Here is a 20,184-nt window from a genome sequence, read left to right on the forward strand (position 1 = left end):
GGGATGAAAACGGTATTGAAGAAAAAATGGAAAGAGGAAAAGATGGAAAAAGTTTAAAAATATGAAATAATAAAATATAAAGGACAACTTCAATGTTGTTTATTTATTTATATACATTTGTTTACCAGGAAAAGTCCAACTGGGCATTGAGCCTTTTTTCAGAACAGGCCTGGAGAGAAAAACTTCAGAGTTACAATAACACATGAAATAGAATCAGGAAACAAATACATATTCTTCTGACAATTATTCAATGAAACTTGTACAGTGCTCTCTTATCTACCTGTTGGGCAAAATAGAAAAAATATAGAGGGAGAACAGCAGAGTATAAAGGTGAGATCAGTTTCTAAAGAATCCTAGTTATGCTGTAAAAATGACTGTTAGAAAGTGAGTATAGTTAATTCCAGTTCCAGTAAGTGAGTATAGGAATCACTGGCACTGGATAGAATTATTTATAAAGTATTATTAGTAGTAGTAGTAGTAGTAGTAATAGTAGTAGTAGTAATACTAATAGTAGTAGTAGTAGTAGTAATACTAATTAATAGTAGCAGTAGTAGTAATAGTAGTAGTAATAATACTAATAGCAGTAGTAGCAGTAATAGTAGTAGTAGTAATAATAGTAGTAGTAGTAGCAGTAATAGTAGTAGTAGTAATAATAGTAGTAGTAGTATTTATAGTTTATTTACACAGGAGACTCTCTTGATTATTCCAATGGGCTTTCTGATGGCCAGGATAGTACAAAATCATAGAGGGAAAGTAAAGGTAGAGAGATGCTGGCATTATCTTGATAAATTATAGCAACATCGACATGAGCTTTGTTTTTTTATTAATAGTTTAAAAAGTTACTTAAAGAGACTTGTGGTATTAAAATAGTGTGAACAGTTACAAAGGAGTATTATATGCTTGACATAAATTAGATTTACAGAGCTAGAAAAAAAAGGCAGTTTCAGTCATTGAAAGAAAAAAAATATGCTAAGGACATTTGGTCCAGGAAAATGTTGTGGGTTTGCTTTTCTGGTAATAAAAGCAAAACAGAGAAATACAAATCTTGGAAATGTACATAGTAAAAGCAGGGAGTAGTGTGTTAGTCACAGATTTAAGACATGAATGTGCCTACAATTTATATTTATTTATATTTATAATATATATTCATACTACATGGACTGACTCAAACCTCTGTCACTATACTCGGTATCCTGCAGACTGCTAAGAGGTGACCTTTGTCTGGCATGCAAGGCATCCTCTGACCCAATACTGGTGGATTTACTCCACATCATCAAGTTAAATGCTATCAGAAATACTGGGTCTAGGGATCTAAACCTCTTCTGCGACATCAACAGAATGGTTTGGAGGGACAGATATATCTCACAGAGGTTACCACTGCTCTGAAACAGACTCCCTGTCCACATAAAAACAAAGTTCATCCCTGGTCCATAATTCAAGCATAACTTGGATCTATGTATGGAAAACAGAAAATGTAACCCAGAACTGTCCCCTGTGTTACTAATGGAGAAAGGCAGCTCCTAAATGCTTTATCCCATGCATGGCTCTCCTGAAATTATTCTATGGTCCTAGTTATTCCCATTAGGGGTAATATATAATTATAGACTATGGGATGGGTAAGACCAATCTATAACTAAATGGGATAGGTTAATTTGAGTACAAAAAGCAAAACTGACTAGCTTAAAATGGCCAACAAGGGCAACTAGCCTTGTACTTACCTATAAACCTATGAACCTATAAGAATCAGGAGATAGCCATTTAAAATACTAATGGTATATGCATGAACTGCTCAACAGCTGGTGTGGAATGAAGAGGAATGTTTGCCAAAGTCAGGAAATTATGTATATGAATATGAATATTCATATTATGGGAGACTTTAATCACTGTTGGGAGAACAGAAATGAACAATAAATAACAATGTTAAAAAAGTCATGAGATGGTTAGTTTGGGAAATGGCTCAGAGTAATGAATAGACCTAAAAAAGAGGGAGCCTAAAAGAAATTGACTATGTTAATTATTGTAATATGTTACAGGAGAAAGGTGGTATAAATATAGTGCTAGAAGTTTTGATTATTAACAAAAACAATGGTAAATATAGGGAGTGGTTTTAAAAGACTAAATGAAGATGTAACAGAGCATAAGGACAAGAAAGGAATGCAAGAAACAGTTTAGGAAAAGCATGGTGGATAGAGTTTAAAAGCATAGCAATTATTAATTATTGTTAGAGAAGTAGTTAAATTAGGGGGAAATTAAATAATATGGAGTAATAGCATCAGTAGAATGATGAGCTGTTGGAAGGCAGTTGTGTTCACTGTTTATTAGAATTATGGGAGACTAATTATGCTTGTGTCAGAGGAGTAAGAGAAATACATGAAAACATATTAAAAATATGAAAGGACCATTAAGAAGACAAATATGTTTTTTTAAGGGAAAGGGAAGCTGTTAACTCATTGTTAGCAAAAAGTGTTAAAAGGAATGAAAATACCGTAAAAGAACTGATAAATGATGAATAGGGAAGAGCAAGAGTACTGAAGGAATTCTGAAGGTTCTAGAAAGGTATGTTAGATGCAGGAAGAAAAGAATACAATGTTAGAAAATGCCTGGCTTGAAAAAAGGTTGAAAAAGGAGCCAGTAAAAAAAACAGCAGGAAATAATTTCCACAGAAGAAACAAAGAATGTACAAAATTTAGTTAATGATAATTCCACACCTGAACAGAATTAAACTGATTATATTTTTATAAGATTCTGATTATGTTATGGGAGAAATATTTGTAAAATGCAGAAGAAATGTCTGGAGGAACATACAGAAGAAGAAGAAATCAGGGAAATAGTAATTAAAATCATATAGAAAAGGAAGACAAAAAGAGAATGTGGAGAAGTGAAAGCCTTTATTTCCCTGTAACACAGACTATATAAAATAATAAGAGAAATAAATGCAAGAATGAGCTGAGAAGATGATATTAAAGCAAATTAATTCATTCATAAATAAAATGTAGAGAAGTAAAGGATTGGCTTATTTTAATAAAAGAGACAGTATGACAAGAGAAAGGCAGGATGGAAGAGTTATAGTGTGCAATATTTCAAAGGCATATGACAATGTCTGTCACAGACAAGCTTGGAAGGTATTAGAATATTATGGAATACAGGGCAAGTTAAATAACTTGTCTGAGAAAGTTTATGAGAATTCAGAGGTGTAGGATTTGCGATGTGGTGCGAGGGAAAGATGGCCTAGAGTACTTAATTTTTTGTTTATTAAGAAATACCATTAAGAAAAATGTAAAAGAAAGTTATTTATTTATTTATTTTATTTATTTGCAGTTGTTTAACCAGGATAGTCCATTGGGCCTAAAGAACCCGTTTTCAATGGAGTCCTGGGGAGAAAAGCTCCACATACAGATTATACAAAGATTAAGTTCCACACATAGATTACATGAAGATTACAGATATTAACATTGTACAATTTCTGGTTATAAGACAGATCAAACATATTTCAATCAAAAGTAATAAATGCAAAAACATTAAAAATAGAATGTGTTTTTTTTTTCCTCTCTCCTAGTGGGATTAAGGATAGGTAGTTAGATGCAGTAGGCTAAGAGATTGCTAGGTACAAGTAAGGAGTTGTATACTACAAGCAAGCATGAATTTGCTATCTGGGATTTGTGAGAAGGAGAAGAGAAAAAAAGAGTTGAGAGTAGGTTATGAGGGATGGGAGCAGGAGCATTCCCATGTGGATGTTAGATGAGAGTGAAGTGATTTTTTAAAGTATGGGAGGCTAGCAACTGTATGAATGGGGAAGGGAGTTCCACAGGCGTGCTAGTGAGAAGGACAGGAGGTTTTGTCCTGGGAGGTGGAGGGGTCTGTAAACCTCAATAAGGTTTTGATTGTTTGATCTTACAAGTCTTTGTGTGTGGTGCATTTTAAATGTAGTTGAGAGGGAGGGAAAGAGAAAAAAGAGTTGAGAGTAGGTTATGAGGGATGGGAGCAGGAGCATTCCCATGTGGATGTTAGATGAGAGTGAAGTGATTTTTTAAAGTATGGGAGGCTAGCAACTGTATGAATGGAGGGGGGAAAGGCGTGCTAGTGAGAAGGACAGGAGGTTTTGTCCTGGGAGGTGGAGGGGTCTGTAAACCTCAATAAGGTTTTGATTGTTTGATCTTAGAAGTCTTTGGGTGTGGTGCATTTTAAATGTAGTTGAGAGGGAGGGACAGAGAAAAAAGAGTTGAGAGTAGGTTATGAGGGATGGGAGCAGGAGCATTCCCATGTGGATTTTAGATGAGAGTAAAGTGTTTTTTTAAAGTATGGGAGTCTAGCAATTGTACGAATGGAGGGGGGAAGGGAGTTCCATAGGCGTGCTAGTGAGAAGGACAGGAGGTTTTGTCCTGGGAGGTGGAGGGGTCTGTAAACCTCAATAAGGTTTTGATTGTTTCATCTTAGAAGTCTTTGGGTGTGGTGCATTTTAAAGGTAGTTGAGAGGGAGGGACAGAGGTATGGCTGGAATATGAGTTTATGAGCATGGGTAAGCCGAGTATACGAGAGGTAGTTGGGAAGTTCTAGCCAGTTGAGTTTGTGGAGAGGTTCACAGTGATGGGTTGATGATTTGTTGCTGGTGGCGAATCTGGCTATTTTATTGTAGGAAGAGGACAGTTTGGTTTTGAGAGATGATTGTAGGTTTGTTAGAAGAGGGGCACCATAGAGAAGGGAGGGAAGGAGAAATCTAGTAGAGAGAGTAAGTTTTGTAGCTGAGGTGAGAAACCGATTGTGTTGGTAGAGCATGCCAAGTTTTTGGTGGGGGTTTTTTTATGTTTAGTAGTAGATGGGAGTTGAATTTAAGCTTGTCATCGATTTGGACTCTTAGTAGTTTGGTTTCAGATACCAGCTCAAGAGGTGTGTTATTTTGGCTGGTGACGGAGAATAAATTTCTATCAAAGTTATTAGTTTTAGAGGGAGTAAATATCATTAGTTTAGTTTTAGCAGCATTGAGTGCTAGATGGTTGTCTTTCATCCACTGTTCTGTGGAGGAGAAGGCATCTTGAGTAAGCTTTAAAAGAGTTGGGATGGATGTGGCAGCACAGATAATTGTGGAAACATCTGCATATTGAATAATGTTTGCAAGAGGGATGGAGTGGAAAAAGTCATTAATGAAAATATTGAATAGGAGGGGGCTCAATATAGAACCTTGTGGGACACCTGTGGGGGTGTTGAGAAAGGAGGAGGTGGCTTTCTTCCACTTGACAGCTTGTTGCCTATTGGAGAAATAGCTGGTAAACCAAATAAGGGATGATGATGAAAGGTTTAGGTTAGATAACTTAGTGAGAAGTAGGTTATGAGAGATAGTGTCAAAGGCCTTAGAGAGATCGAGTAGGATGGTAGATACAGTGAGGCCAGAATCTCTAGCTTTATTCACAGTTTCTAGGAAGGATAGGAGGGCTGTCATAGTGCTATGATGGGGTCTGAATCCATGCGGGGGAGGAGTTATTAGGTTGTTGTCTAAGAGATGGGGAAGGAGTTGAAGATGGATACATTTCTCTAGGACTTTTGAAATGGGAGAGAGGATGGCGATGGGACGGAAGTTGGTAATATTAGTATTAGTTCCACCTTTATGCAGAGGAATGATGTAAGCTTTTTTCCAGATTTGAGGAACAATACCTTCTTGGATAGAGAAGTTGATTAGGATACTGATAGGGAGGGCAATGGCTTCGGCAGCTATGCTGAAGAAGTATGAGGGAATGTTATCAGGGGCATTGGTACATGGTTTTATTTTCTGTAGGAGTTTTTTATGGTAGAAGTAGGAATAGGTTTAATGTGGAAAGGTGGGGGTTGAAAGGGTGGTGGATGAGTGAAAGAAGACGGAGGGGGAGATGGGTGAGGAGAAGTAGAGGTAGTAGGTGGATTGATATTTGAAAAAGAGGAGGTTAGTTTGGAAATAGAAACTATGAAAAAAGAGTTGAATTGGGTGGCAAGATCAGTGTCTTGTACATTTGGGCAAGGTATTGAGTTTTCTGTAGTACCAGGTTTTAAGAGGGCAGTTTTACCTCTCCAGAACCTTTGTGGGTTGGTTTTGTGGTTGCTTTGAAGTCAGGAAAAGTAGTTTTGACGGTCTGCAGAGATAAGCTTTTTAACTAAGTTACGAAGAGTTTTGTATTCATTGAGGGTAGATGTGGATTTGTTCCCCTGGTATTGTGTCCAGGCTTTGTCTCTAAGTCGCATGTTGGTTAGCGTGTTTTTTGTTAACCAGGGGGTGGATTTCTTTTTTATTCTTTTGGTTATTAAGGGAGCATGAGTATCTAGAAGATTTAGGAAGGTAGTATTAAAGTGAGTGATTGCATTTTCAAGGGGTAGAGTTTTTAAAGGGTACCAGTTAAGTGATTTTAGGGAGTCAGAGAAAGCTTCTGGGTTAAAGTTTCTATGGCATCGGTTAGTGATGTAGTTATGAGTAACTTGTAAGGGAGAAGGAAGACGTCTAGTGAAGATGGGAAGGTGGTCGCTGAGGGAGTCAGGAAGGGTTCCACTATTGGGGTAGTAGTGAGGGTGAGAGACTAGAATCCAGTCTAAGATGTTGCCACTTGTGAGGCCTTTGCACGGCCTAGTTATGGAACTGATGAGTTGAGAGTAGTTATATAGGTTGATGTTGAGGGAGTGAGTAGGGGATACAATGGAGGACCAGTTAATGTTGGTGTCTCCCATGATTATAGTTTCATTACAGATGTTAGCTGAAAGCCAGGAGAGGATCTCTTCGAGTATTGGGATATTGTCTCCAGGGGGTATGTAAAGGGAGGCTATGTATATATATTTGTGTTTGTTTAACTGAAGATGAGTAAGTATTAATTCTGCATTAGCGAACTGGGGAATGACTTTATTATAAGTTGTTATGCATAGGGAGGATGAGTAGAGTACAGCTACTCCACCACCCTTTTTATGGGTTCTGTCTGTTCTGATGATAGAGTAATTGGGTGGCACTATCTCTTCATTTTTTATATGACGTTTTAGCCAGGTTTCAGAAATGGCTAGGATGTCTTGTTTGTTATGGAGTAGCCAGGCATGTAGATTTGGAATTTTGTTAGTTAAGCTTTGTGCATTAAGAGAAGCTAATAGGATGGATTTAGACATTGAGGAAGAGGGGTTTGGGCCTGGGTTGGGGTGTATATCGCCAGATAAAAGTATGGAAGTTAGAAGTTGAGTTAAGTAGCAGAGGTATTTGGATTGTTTTGATTGGGAGGCGTGAGTTGAAAGATTAGTGGAGGATATGGAGGGGAGAGTGGGTGTTGAGGTCTTATGAGGAGGGATTAGTTTGTAATGAAAACATAGGTTGTGGTTGATGGGATATAGTTCAGAAGAGATGGAGTTGTAATAGTAGGTTTGTGATGTGTGGTGTGGGTAGGTTGTGTGTAGGAGTGGGATGAGGGTGATGAGATTAGGCTCTGCAAGATAGTAGATGTAGGAAAGGTTGAGAAGGAGTAGTAGTTGAATTGAGAGGGATGAATATTTTACAAACATGTTGGGGTTTTGATAGGCAATGTAAGTGTTGAGCAAGGAGGAAGGAGAAATGTGATGTAGGTGTGTTATGTATGGGGGCAGGGATAGGAAGATGACGGTGTGTTTAGTGGTTGGAGAGGAAGTAGGAGTGGCTATGAGGGTGTGTTTAGTGATTGGAGAGGAAGTAGGAGTGGCTATGAGGGTATAAATCCAGAGGTAGTGGGGGTGGGTGGGAATTGGGGGTAGGGTAGGGGAGCGGAGTGAGCCCACAGGGCGAATGGAGCAGGGAAGACCAAAAGGAGAGAGATCAACAGCGAAAAAATATCAGCTACTACTGCTGATGATATAGAAAGGTTAGCAGGTATGGTAAATGTAGAACCAGAAAAGGACGAGTACTTTGTAGGGATGTAAGAGGTGTTATGAGTCGAATAGTTAATGTTGTATAGGGGGTGAAAAAAACAGATTGTAGACAGAGAAAGAAAAAAATAGAATGCAGGCTCTTAAGTTAAGGAGTCAGGTTAATAGGAGGGAAGCCAGGTAACATTACAGTTGCACCGACATTAGGTTAGTGGGTGCTGCCACCTAGTAGTGAGAATGAAGAAAGCAGGCAGCAATGGTGAGCAGATCACTTACAACTTTCGCTGTGAAAGTATCTGGGAATAAGGTGACTTGGGGGGAGAGAATATGTCAGTGTGGTCCGCGGTAGGCTGCTGAATCACTTACAAGGGAGGTTAGACAAAAGTAAATGTATTACTAAGTAGGTAGTACAGACACAGTAGATGGTTTAAGGCTACCTACATTCAATAGTAAACTTTAAGGGCAGTCTTCAGGAGTTCTATGAGTCAATCTAGCAGGCTAGTTCCAGGGAGTTTTCAGAGGTGATGTAGGAGGCATTCCGTGTTTGGTGGTGGGAAGGGGGATTCTGCGGTGAGCTTCTGAAGTGAGGAACTGTAAAATGAGAGGAGAGATAGACTAGGTTAGATTCATAAAATGGTTAAAACTGCATGTAAAGTGAGGAAGGAGTAAGGGGGAATATTCAGTAGGGAAGGAATAGTATATAAGAATTTAGTAGATAGATACAGAGCTCAAAGGATAGATGTAGAAGTGATAATTGTAGGTAGGTAGAGAGTTCAAAGGCTAGACATAGAAGAAAGGGAAATATAGAGGAGAGTGGTAAAAGAAGAGAGGTAATTAGCAGCAAAGGTACAGCTATTAGAAAGTGCAAAAGAGGGTAGGATAGCATGCAGGATTAATAACTCAATCATTGTACAAAACCCAATGTTACCACAGCACACCAGACTGGTAAAATGATGGGGAAAACTAACTAGGGTAGCTAGCTAACAATCAGAGTAAATACAACAGGCAATAAATAGCACAATAGAGCAAGTACAAGCAGATAATACAGCTAGTAAAGTAATATAAAAGGCAATGCAGAGCACTTTATAAATACAGCTTAACATGTACAGTGAAAATCAAAACATTAGATTCCGCCAGGGTTATCTAAACAGTTGTACTAGCAAAGATGAGCTCCAGCACAGTATTTTACACAACCTAGAATTATCACAAAGTCTAGAGCACTACCTAGAGGAATCAAGAGCAGATATCTGTAGAAGGCTGCGTCCTTTCTCCATCTGTTAGGCAGACAGAGTACTTAATCAAGCAGGCAGATAAATTATTTTAAGAAAGGCAATTAAGGTAATGCACAGCACTTAAAACATTCAACTCACTGTCTGGTAGGCAGAAACAGTCACCAATTAATAAAATAGTTATAGGCATAATAAGCATTTAAAAAAAAACAATTGAGGCAAAGTACAGCTCTTTAAACATAAAACATAGTATAACAGGGGAAAAAGAACTAGACCCTTGTATTGTGCTAGGGCTGCCTAACCATGGCATGTAGTGTAGATATACCTAACTGGGGCGAATGTGCTACCTAAGGGAACCATAAAAGAAGGTTGAAAGAGGTGGTGACTTTACCCATTGCTAAGTTACGGTGTCAGTTTGTGCATGGTGGAATATTAGAAGTCTGCTACCAACAGTCTGTAGATGCCGTACGTTGGCCTAGCGCTAATATTCCATTTTAGGGAACAAAGTTAGGCTACAAGCCAGACGGGCGTTTGATTTGATGGGGCGGTTTGCAAGCAAGAGCAACCACTCTTAGCGTGTGTAAGGGATTGCACCCGTGCTGAGACACACTTTGATGGCGTTTGATCTTGCTTGGTATGGTTAGCTAAAAACGCTAAGTAAATAGCCTCAGAGGGGCTCTCAGATGCACGCGTGTTGAGACACACTTTGGTGGCGTTTGATCTTGCTCAGTATGGACAGCTAAAAACGTAAGAAAGAAGCCTCAAAGTTCAGTATGGATAGCTAAAAACGCTAAGATAGAAGCCTCAATGGGGCTCGCCCAATATAGGTAGCGAATAACTCTAAGGGGAAGCCACGTGGGTAGCTTACAGATGGCTAGGTGATATTAGGTGGGAAACAGTGCAGGGGGAAATCGCCATTAACAATGATCTATGCGGATGACATGATATTTGTTGGTAAAACAACAAGGGCTGAATTCAAGAAATAATATTGAAAGTAGAAGGGATTTTGAAGAAAATGGGCCTAAATCTAAACAAAAGTCATAGTAAGGGTCTTAGGGGTCGAGCGAAAATTAGTGCCATATGCTTAAATGTTATAGAAATTAACATATTGGGAATACTATATGAGAGCAGAGTATTATGACAGAATGGCAAAGCTTGTTTGACAGAGTAAAGGAAATTATTAACATATAAAAATATTTAAAGTGTCTTTCGCGCAGAAAGTAGGTTTAATTAGCAGTGCTTTATTGGGCATTCTGATAATTTAGGAGTAATATATAATTTCCCTGAGCAAAAAGAAAAATAATTATTGTAATGGGAAGTCTACCATTTGCTGACCTTCAGTTAAAGTGATACTCAGAATGTCATAACTGGAAGGTCCCCAAATTACTTAGATGACCATCTTTTTTCTCTTGTCTTTGCCCCTACTGTTTGTCACTCGTCAGCCCTTCCTGGTCAATCAGGCCATTCATTCTCCATCTCTGCTGTGAAGGTCAACTGTTAGGGGTCATCATTCAGGCAATCATTAGGAGTAATTTGATTTTTTCTTATTACTTCCCATATCCTCATGTATTCACTCTGCAAAGTGCTGAAGAGTGGAAACACAATGGGCTGCAGTGAACAATGTCCCTTCCCTTCTACAAGGGGTGTTTCTTTCTCAGGCAGCTGTGCTCCTCCTCTAGAAACATTGGTGGTAGTTTCTTCAGTCTCTGCCAGGATGTGCTCCTGAGTGCATGTATCCCTCCCTTCCCCCTAAGACAAGCAAGTAGGCCATGATTCTTCATCTCTCCCCAACCTAGATTCTCTAGTGCTGGCACTGTTAATTGAACCATGGTCACCTGGGTTGCAAGCAGGACTCCACTCTCTGTGTTACAGAGTCAGGCATTGCTCACATTAACATAATTAATACCATTGCTGGCTTGGTTATAGACTGGGTGCCATGGTAGAGTCAGAGAAGAGAGAGAAAGTGAGTTTCATTTTTCTTCAGTTTCTCTCGTCTCTGAGCTTGTGAGACTGCAAAGTGAGTAAATTCAAATATGCCAGTAGGCAAATTGGTTGATATGCACAATACTGAAACAATTTCATAAACCTTACAAGTGGTAATTCCACAACTGACCAAATTACATTTGATTGAAAAAGAAAACTAAGTTAGTTTTATTTACTGATTGTTACACCACATCCACATCTACTCACCCACTACTTTCACACATACAACCACACCATCCCTTTCAATACTTCACAGGAGTGTATAAGTATGTGCATACTTTTTGTTTGTGTGTGTGTGTGTGTGTGTGTGTGTGTGTGTGTGTGTGTGTGTGTGTGTGTGTGTGTGTGTGTGTGTGTGTCTGAGCTGTGTTGTATAGTGGTAGTGTTATGGAAAGAGTTTGCCTAAGGTAAGGTGTTGGATTAGGGTTATGGGCAGGGTTAGGGTTAGCACAAAAAAAAAAAAAACAAAACAAAACAAAAAAAAGATATGAATATTACAAAAAATATCTTGGCACGAAATGGAGTACCACACAGCTTTAATCCTGGCACCTCAGCCTCTCGCCTTCAAGGGATATTTTATTACAAATCACACACATTTAAATAGCATGAACAATTATTCAATTAACTTCAATAAATACAAATTCATCCAACATGTAAAGTGCCTAGTGCTAAAACACCACAAATACATCCCTATTATTTATAAACTAGCAAAAAAATGTTTAAACTTTGTAAATATTTACATGCACATTATAAATCTTAAAACAGCAATTTATATGCCAGTACCATGTGCACAAAAAATACTGTTAATCAAAAATTCATAATTACCTCCTGGTTAAGCCCATGAGGAACCTGAGTACCATAGTTAAAAATAAATGTAGTTTCCAACAGATCTAATCTGTTAGCAAACATTGCACCAGTGCCCCAGTCCCCATTTGGGTGAGTTAATACACTAAAAAAAACAGGGATTCATGAGTACCAGAATGACCCCTCATAAAAAGCTCAGCCACAGGGCTCGAAATACTACTACCTCTTCTGATGTCTCCCAAGTGCTCCAAAATTCTCACCTTCACCTTTCTTTTGGTTTGATCTATATACCATTTTGTTTCATTACATCCACATCCCAAAATGTATATTACACCACAGGATTGACAATTAAATCTGGCACAAACCTACGTCCATTAATCATGGTATTAGATAAATTTCTAATTCTGCAACACACGCTACATCTACCACAAGAAAAAGATCCCAAAGAACTGCGATGTGTATGACTGGTGATGGGATGATTAAGCAGTTCTTCTAAATTCAAAAAAATGGCTATAAGAAAAAGTGATTTGATGGGGAAACAAATTACCCAATTTGTCATCTGCTGTAATCATGGGCCATAACCTAGTGACCACTTGTTTTAAAATGTCAGAGGAAGGAGTAAATTTAGTCACATAGAATATTCTATTCTCCATTTTGTTTTCCATCTCCTCCCCTCTGGATGTAACCCAAACTGCTTAATCAGGGGTCCTAATTCTATGTGTGTGCTCTCTATATGTAGTCTGATTGCGTAATTTCTCCTTAGCTTCATTGAGCATATCACTAGAATAACCTCTGGCCAGCAATCTGTCTTCCACTTCACCGAGAGCTCTCTCTTTTATGACCTCTTCAGATGTATTCATTCATACAGGTCTAAACTCCCCATAAGGCAAGGACCTAATGAGGTGTGTAGGATGCATACTAGAGGCATGCAAAAAGTTATTAACTGCAGTGCTCTTTCTAAATGGAACATACTGGACAGCCCCCATTTCATTGATAGAAAATTGACCATCCACACATTAGTAAGATGGCTTTGGATTAAGCAATCTAATTGTGCTTTTAGCATCAGTAGATCTATATTATGTATTAAAGCAAATACTTAAAGGGATACAGAGTTTAACAGGAAGAATAAAAATACATATATGTGGATACACTGAAAAAGAAAAGAAAAAATAAAAGGAGAAGAGGGTGAAATTAAAATGCGTCTGAAGAAAATCACATGCTAACATAAAGGTGTTGCATTTAGAAGCATTGGTATGAATGTATAATGATTTTTTTTTATTTTATTTTGTATTTATTTATTTATTTGTTTGTTTGTTTATTTTTGAGGATGGTTGATGCATGGGCGGGTTTAGGAATAAAAAGGAGACAAAGTATAAACTGAACAAAGAAAGAAGATATTTCAAGATGTATATGAGTGGTCGGAGTTTCTGTGGAGAATATCTGCTGATAAGCGTCTACCACAAGGTATTAGGAAATATAAAAGTTTAGATGAATGATTGTCTAAAGAAGATAGTTACTATGTTGAATAAAGCAACTGAACATGTTTTATAAAGTGCAAAAAGGATTTGTTGAGGTAGGACAGAGGGTATGTATAAAGTAGTACATGTAACAGAAGCAGATACGGAATGGTGTTATACATGGAATATGGGTCTAAAGAAAAAGAAAACATAAATATAAGGATCACATGAATGAATTATGGGTTTTATGTAGAGAATGATGCTTATGTTTATTGTACAACAAGCAGCAGTTTTTGAATGAAGTTATAAAGCAGATTAGATACTGGGGGAGGCAAAAAGATTGTGGTGAATAGATATGAAAAGAAATGCAAATTAAATGTACATATGTTAACAGGGTCTACTTTAAACAAAAGCGGAATCTGTCGAATATGAATCTGTCGACACATAAACAGCAAAACGCAGAAATGTCAAATGCACTAAATAGCGAAATCAGAAATGTCAAATTGTCATAGTTGGCCCGTCTGCGGTATAGCTCCATAAGGTAAGTGTGCGATAGTTACGGACCTTAGGGTTAGGGTGCAGGTTAAGATAAGTGCATAGATAGGTAATGTATGTAAGGTTTAGTGTAGGGTTTTGTTAAATGTATCTGTGTGGAATATTTACTTTGTGTGGGTATAATTCTGTAGGGTAAGTGTGCGGTAGTTACGGACCTTAGGGTTAGGGAGGGGTTAAGGGTAGTGCATAGAAAGTTGTGTATGTGGGGTTTAGTGTAGGGTTACAAGTGGGGTTTTGGTGCTTTAATTTAGGGTTAGTAGTAGGGTTTTGGTTAGTGTATGTATGTGTTTTTTGCTGTTGTGTTTGCATAGGTAGTATGTTACGGGCGGTGGGGTGGGCCGACTATTGCGGTTTCGATGTTTAAATTTCGTAGTTTTGCTTGTTTGACATTATCACGTTCCGCTGTTTATGTATCGACGGATTTGTATTCGACGGATTCCGCTTTTGTTTAATTAAAGTAGACCCATGTTAACAGTACAATGTAGACAATTTATGTAGCCATCTAAATAAGATTTCTTTTAACAATAAAGAACCCTTACTCCTTTCAATAAGTATGTGGAATCGTTTACATCCAACTGACCCATTACTGACTCTGGCAGAGATGAGCTTGGATTAACATCTCATCCAAAGGGTCGGCACCTCAGGAGTGAAGCACCCCCCCATGCTACAATGCAGTGCCAATGCTGGGAAATAAGTACAGTCATCAGGTGGGTCCTGTTCCCACAGTCTTCTAATCTTCCTGCAGCAAAGGTTAGCATGTTACATGTTGCTCCCCAATACTGAGGTTTTGGTCCTTGTTAAAGTGTCTAGCCTTTGTTGCGTCCACCACTGCAAAAGTAAGTATCTCAATGCAATGTTACATTGTGTTAGTAGAGGTCAGGGGATAATATCATGGGTGTCTTTTAATATAGCTCCTTCACAAATCCTATTAGTGAATGCCTAACAAATATGACATAACAGAAGTAAAAGCTACCATCTTTGTGAAACCATCTATGTGCAGCATTTGTAATGAAGCACTTAAATATTGCTGAAGTGATCTGAAATAACTACCTCTTGAGTCCCGTAAATGCTCAATATGATTTCCTTAGGATGGCACACTCCTAGCATACTTCAAGTGGCTGACTACCTATGGGTACTTTATGCTGTACCATTGCCACTGTGTAGATAACTAAATACCCTAGGGATAAGTTCATAGGTTCATAGATGTGTACTAGGCTAATGGCCCTGGAGCCTTTACAAGCCTAGTCCAAAAATATTGCCTAGGCAATGTGTCATCCAATGTTAGTTCACAGTGCCCCTATCCAGTAGAGCAACTGGAGTGATCCCTGGAGTGAACTTTCTGTTACCCATCTACTCGTCAAGATTTCTCTTTGAAGAGGGCCAGTGAGGTGCTCTGCTTGACATGAATGGGAAGCTTATTCCAGAGTATGGGCAGTCTTTGGGAGATGAACCTGTCTCTCCAGCATGTTCTGTTAACTGTGGTAATAAGATTGTGATCTCTGGAGCATGTGGCGTGGGGGGATTGGGATTTCTTTAGGTGTAGCATTTCAAGTAGGGCTGGGTCAGACATAGCTTTGTAAGTCAAGCAGAGATTACCTCTAAGTAGATGATAAGAGACTGAGAACAGTTGAAGTTTCTTGAGTCTGTCCCTATAGGACATGTGTTCAAGGCCTAAAGCCCAGTATGACTGAAGTATTTTTGTTGTAGGAAAAGTTCAGTTGTCAATTTTCTTTGTCAGGTTTATTGTCTGCCATTGTAATGTTGGCAGAAAGTGTGCCAATGTATTTGGGTAGAGACAAACTTTCTTACATAGAATAGTATTTTTAAATTATGGCAGTATGATGCCTTGTCCAGAAATGTATATTATTGTTTTACCCATATATAGCTATATATATATATATATATATAATGTACACATTTATATTATGCAGCATTTTTTCAAAAGCAATGGCAAACATCCAAACTTAAGCTTACTATGCTCATTTCGAAGAATTTAAATTGTTTGTTTTGAGAATAAGACAAAATAATACACAAAATATATATGTCAAAACTAGTACATCACTAAATAAACCAGGAGCGGCAGACAAGTGAAACTTTCTTGAAGGTATTTGTAATGAAAGCTAGTGAAGTATTAAATAGGATCAAACAAGAGGAGAAGGTTAGAAGGGCGGTCTATTGAAGCTGTTCTACTTTAAAAGGCCAAGTTTCAAAACCCTGAAACAGAAAATCATGAACCAAAATGACTGAAAATATAAAAAGTACCCTGACATGAAAAATCTAGGAGGAGTCTGAATATGCACTTCAGTAGATATTACTTTATGCAGGGGGCAAGCTCCATAGGGAGGATATGTTAACCTGCCGCCACTTAATAATTTCAACTACAATGCACTGTATTAGAGGGAAGTGGATAGTTGTTTCTTAACAACTAAATATTGCTTTGTGAGACTTTGGAGCTATACTAAATAGGTAGAGGGATACTGTGTGAGCCCAGACAATCATGTAGGAAGTAAGGTTGGTGGAAGCACCCTACATAAAATAATCTATTTTGTAGTTCATATTTACAGTAATTTAAAAAATTCTGCATTTCAGGACTTTGTTTTTAGTTTTTCCTTTCAGCCTTTTCCTTTTTAGGATTTTGAAGTCTAGTCTTAAACTGTTAGCTAAAGAGGGGGGTTGTTTATGTTTTGTTTGTTATCCAGGTATATGAACAGATTCAGAAAAGACTTTTCAATCTTGACCTGAGCCAGCGGTGGTATAATGTAAGGATATCAAGTAATAAAGTGACATAAATGAGTGTGTATAGTAAATAATCGTGCACTTTAGGTAAGAGCTTTTGAAAATAATAACACGTAAAACAGTAAAATAAGAGCGATACACAGAGAATAACAACAAACAGAAATATATGAAAGGCTCAGCGATACATTTCTGGCAAGTACACAGGACCAAGGCTATGAACTGGTAACAAATGGCTTCCCGTACTCCAGAGATTGATTCCTTCAGCCTCCATTTATCAAATGTAGGACTGAGCCTTTTAAAAGGTACAATTGTGCCCACTAGACTTACCTGGTTAACAAATAAAACAAATATAAAAAGAAAATCATGTATATAGAAAGAAAATGTGAATATGATGGAAAAACTACATACGGATAAAGGTCCCCTGTTAATACAAAATAAAGATACACATTTGTAAATATATTTTAAAATATAACAGCATACAATAATATACTAAAGCAACTGAATAGAAGTCATGGAGGGAGTAGAAAAAAGGGTTAGTGATGAACTAGTAGAGGTTATCGAGAATGTTACATACAGATAAACTGAAGAAGAGGTGATGAAGAGAAGGGTGACCGAGATATTAATACTCGGACAGAGGAAGTCCAAGTAATTTATGGGCAAAAGTATTCAATCTGTTAATAAAGTATGTTATTCACAAATTCTTGGGGGTCTTTGTTGACTGAGCTTTTCCTAATACTGAGGGAAGCATTTGCATGAGTCAAACTGAACAAGGCAGGTGTGGAGAGCATTTATAAGGTACCATGAATTGAGGGAGATCTAACTTTAAGTGATAACAAGTTCCAGTCTATAGCAGTGAGTTAAGACAAAGCCCGGTCAGTGCAGCAAAGGGTAACTCATGCTGCAGAAATCGAAGGAATAGGAGAAGCTGTATGAGGAGACTCTGGGTGTCAGACATGGACAGAAGTTCAAGTTAAGTAGTTTTGGATAATAAAGCAACAAGTAAGTGGTTACTTTCAGGAAGCTCATATTAACAGAGCACAGGGTGTTCTTTCCTCTAGCCCAGTAGCACACTGAGTAAGGCTACATGTAGTTGCTCATTTCAAGATACTTATACGAGTCTTTTTCTGGAGACTATACAAAACCAAATGTTTCTGCTCATTTTAAGGTATTCTGGATAAAGAACAGGCTGTAGAATTTTAGGTTAGCTTTAGATACTGGAACCAACTATGAATGAAAAAGCAATGTCATCTGAAGAGTAAGTCACCGAGACCTTTTCACCAAATCCTTTTAGCCAATAAAAATAGCTTGCATAGGAGGAGCCTTTTCATGGAAACTTCCATGTGGAAGTACAGCCCTCTTCAACTAGATAGGACTGACTCTTTGTCAAAACAAGTGAGGGTAAGGAATATCACTTTCTTGTCTGGGGTTTGGCGACAGAAGAATTTAGTAAGGATACAACGAAGCTCACCTTGCTTGAGTTCACTTCTGTAATTTATCATGTTCCTGAAATGTATTACAGATGACAGTCAGCAACACAGAATGACAGTTCTAGACATCAGTTATGTCATACCCAGCATCCCCTGGACTGGGACAGCTGGAACACACTCTTTCAAGGATGATGGCTAGGCATACTCTAACATGGCTGATGATGCTGACATTTCATCTCTTTCTTGAAGTACACAATGCAGCCTTAAAAGTTGGGGAAACATCCATGAGTGCATATGCCCTTAGGCTTTTAAATAACCACCCTAAGGATTTTTTGCTGTGCATGTGCTCAAGGGTGACTCAGAAGAACATGACTTCAGAAAGTACAATCATTTCCATTTCAGGAACAAAATGTGACAGCTGAAACTAAGCCATGGGTCCAGGCCAAGTATACACTAGTTAATGCCTGCATTTTGTTACTTTTGACCTGTTATGCTTCATATCAGAGCACAAGGCACTTCTCATCGTGTTTATTCCAAACTCTTGCATGCAGTTTTCTCCCTTTCCCTACTTTATGACTGCTGGACTCACTCTGTAGCTCTTTAACCCACAGGCAGCTTCCTGCTAACAATGTTTGGCTCCATCGATGTGACCCTAGTCTCCTTATAATTTGTTCTTATTGTGGTACAGCATTTATACAACTGTCACTTTCATTTTCTGCACTGCTCTTCCCCTTATTAAGGCATTACATGCGGGTTATTTGCTCGTGACAGCTTTCTAACATGTTGTGTTTTAGCTGTACATCGCTTCCTCATGTTTTGCAGTTAAGCCTATGTTTTTCAAAGTCATTTTTATACTGATGCAAACTGAGTCATTTCTACAGCTGTCGATTACCCCATGATTTCTTCTGAAAGATTTATATTTATGTAGCACTGTAGGACTACCGTGTTAACAAAATCTACCAAACTATGGCTTATACAAAAAGTGTTTCCAGTCAATCTCTGCACATGTGTCTATTAGCGGCAGGGATTACACCAGGCATTTCTTACCAAATACTGTTTCCTTGGGGTTGTAGAACACTAGGATAAATGTCAGTGAAGTACACTGATAATCTGCTAACAAAACAAAATGATAAAAATGAAAGGCTAATCTGCTAATGCTGAACGAGGGAAGATTCAGTAAAACAACTTGAGAGTACTGTCTATTGGACAAAAGGCAGGCAGTTGTAAATCTGAGGCCCTGATTGCAGAATAACTCTGCGTGTAGGGGGTGGGGGTGATGCAGTGACCCATAAATTCAAGGATATGTTCTGGGTTACTTTTGTAGGATGAGAGAACTTGTATATTTATATTTTTAATTATTGATTAACTGAATGATTAAAAACTGGGTTAATGGACAAGTCTAAAGACTCATCATTCATGACACAAACCACAGACAAAGGTGAATATACATAGGATATATCAGCAGTTAATTAACTACAAATACAAATACAGACATGGTATATAAAAAGTACAATGCAGAGTTAAAAATGCAAACAATAGTGAGGTTACTGCTTGTTCATTATGATTCATTAGGCATCTGTTATGATACAAAGTCTGCATATTATTAAATTTCTAAACATTTACAGTTTTTTCAAACAAAACATGTTTACACTGGGCTTTGCAGTATGTAGTTCAGTCCTAATATGACAAAAATGTGCAGAGTAAAATGGTCAAAAAGTCATGATGCCCCTTGTTTACTCCATGTCCAAGAAATGGTTATACTTGGCATGTAACAACAGGTACTTAAGAATCTTCGTTTAAGCAGGAGAGGATCTGTAATGTTCATAAGAGGATCAGGGAAGCTATTCCATAGCATGGGTCTAAGCATAGAAAAAACAGCGTGCTACTATTTATACTTGCAAAACCAGCATATACTAAACTTTTCAGCAGCATAAGAATACAATGTGTTAACTACTATATGAATAAATTCAGGGGCATTGCATGTATGTGTGTGTGTGTGGGGGGGGGGGCTGACCTTATTGCCAACGACCACTAGTTTCTGATGCTCTCAAATAAAATGCTTAGCTAGATTTGCGTTCCCTCTGAAGCCCATTCTCACAAAGACAAAGTTCTGATCTGTGCTGGTGGTTTGTAAGAAGGAACACCAAGATTAGAGGCCTGAGA

General features: G+C 38.1%; 1 protein-coding gene across 1 annotated transcript in view; it reads left to right on the top strand.

Annotated features, from left to right (window-relative positions):
- The window catches only part of ATCAY (ATCAY kinesin light chain interacting caytaxin), a 644,371-nt gene that overhangs the window by 215,263 nt on the left and 408,924 nt on the right, over positions 1-20,184 (top strand). The gene's annotated exons all lie outside the window — the stretch shown is intronic.

This window comes from Protopterus annectens, chromosome 13.part0 (genome assembly GCF_019279795.1).
Source record: "Protopterus annectens isolate FY-2018-M chromosome 13.part0, PAN1.0, whole genome shotgun sequence".
NCBI lineage: Eukaryota > Metazoa > Chordata > Ceratodontiformes > Protopteridae > Protopterus > Protopterus annectens.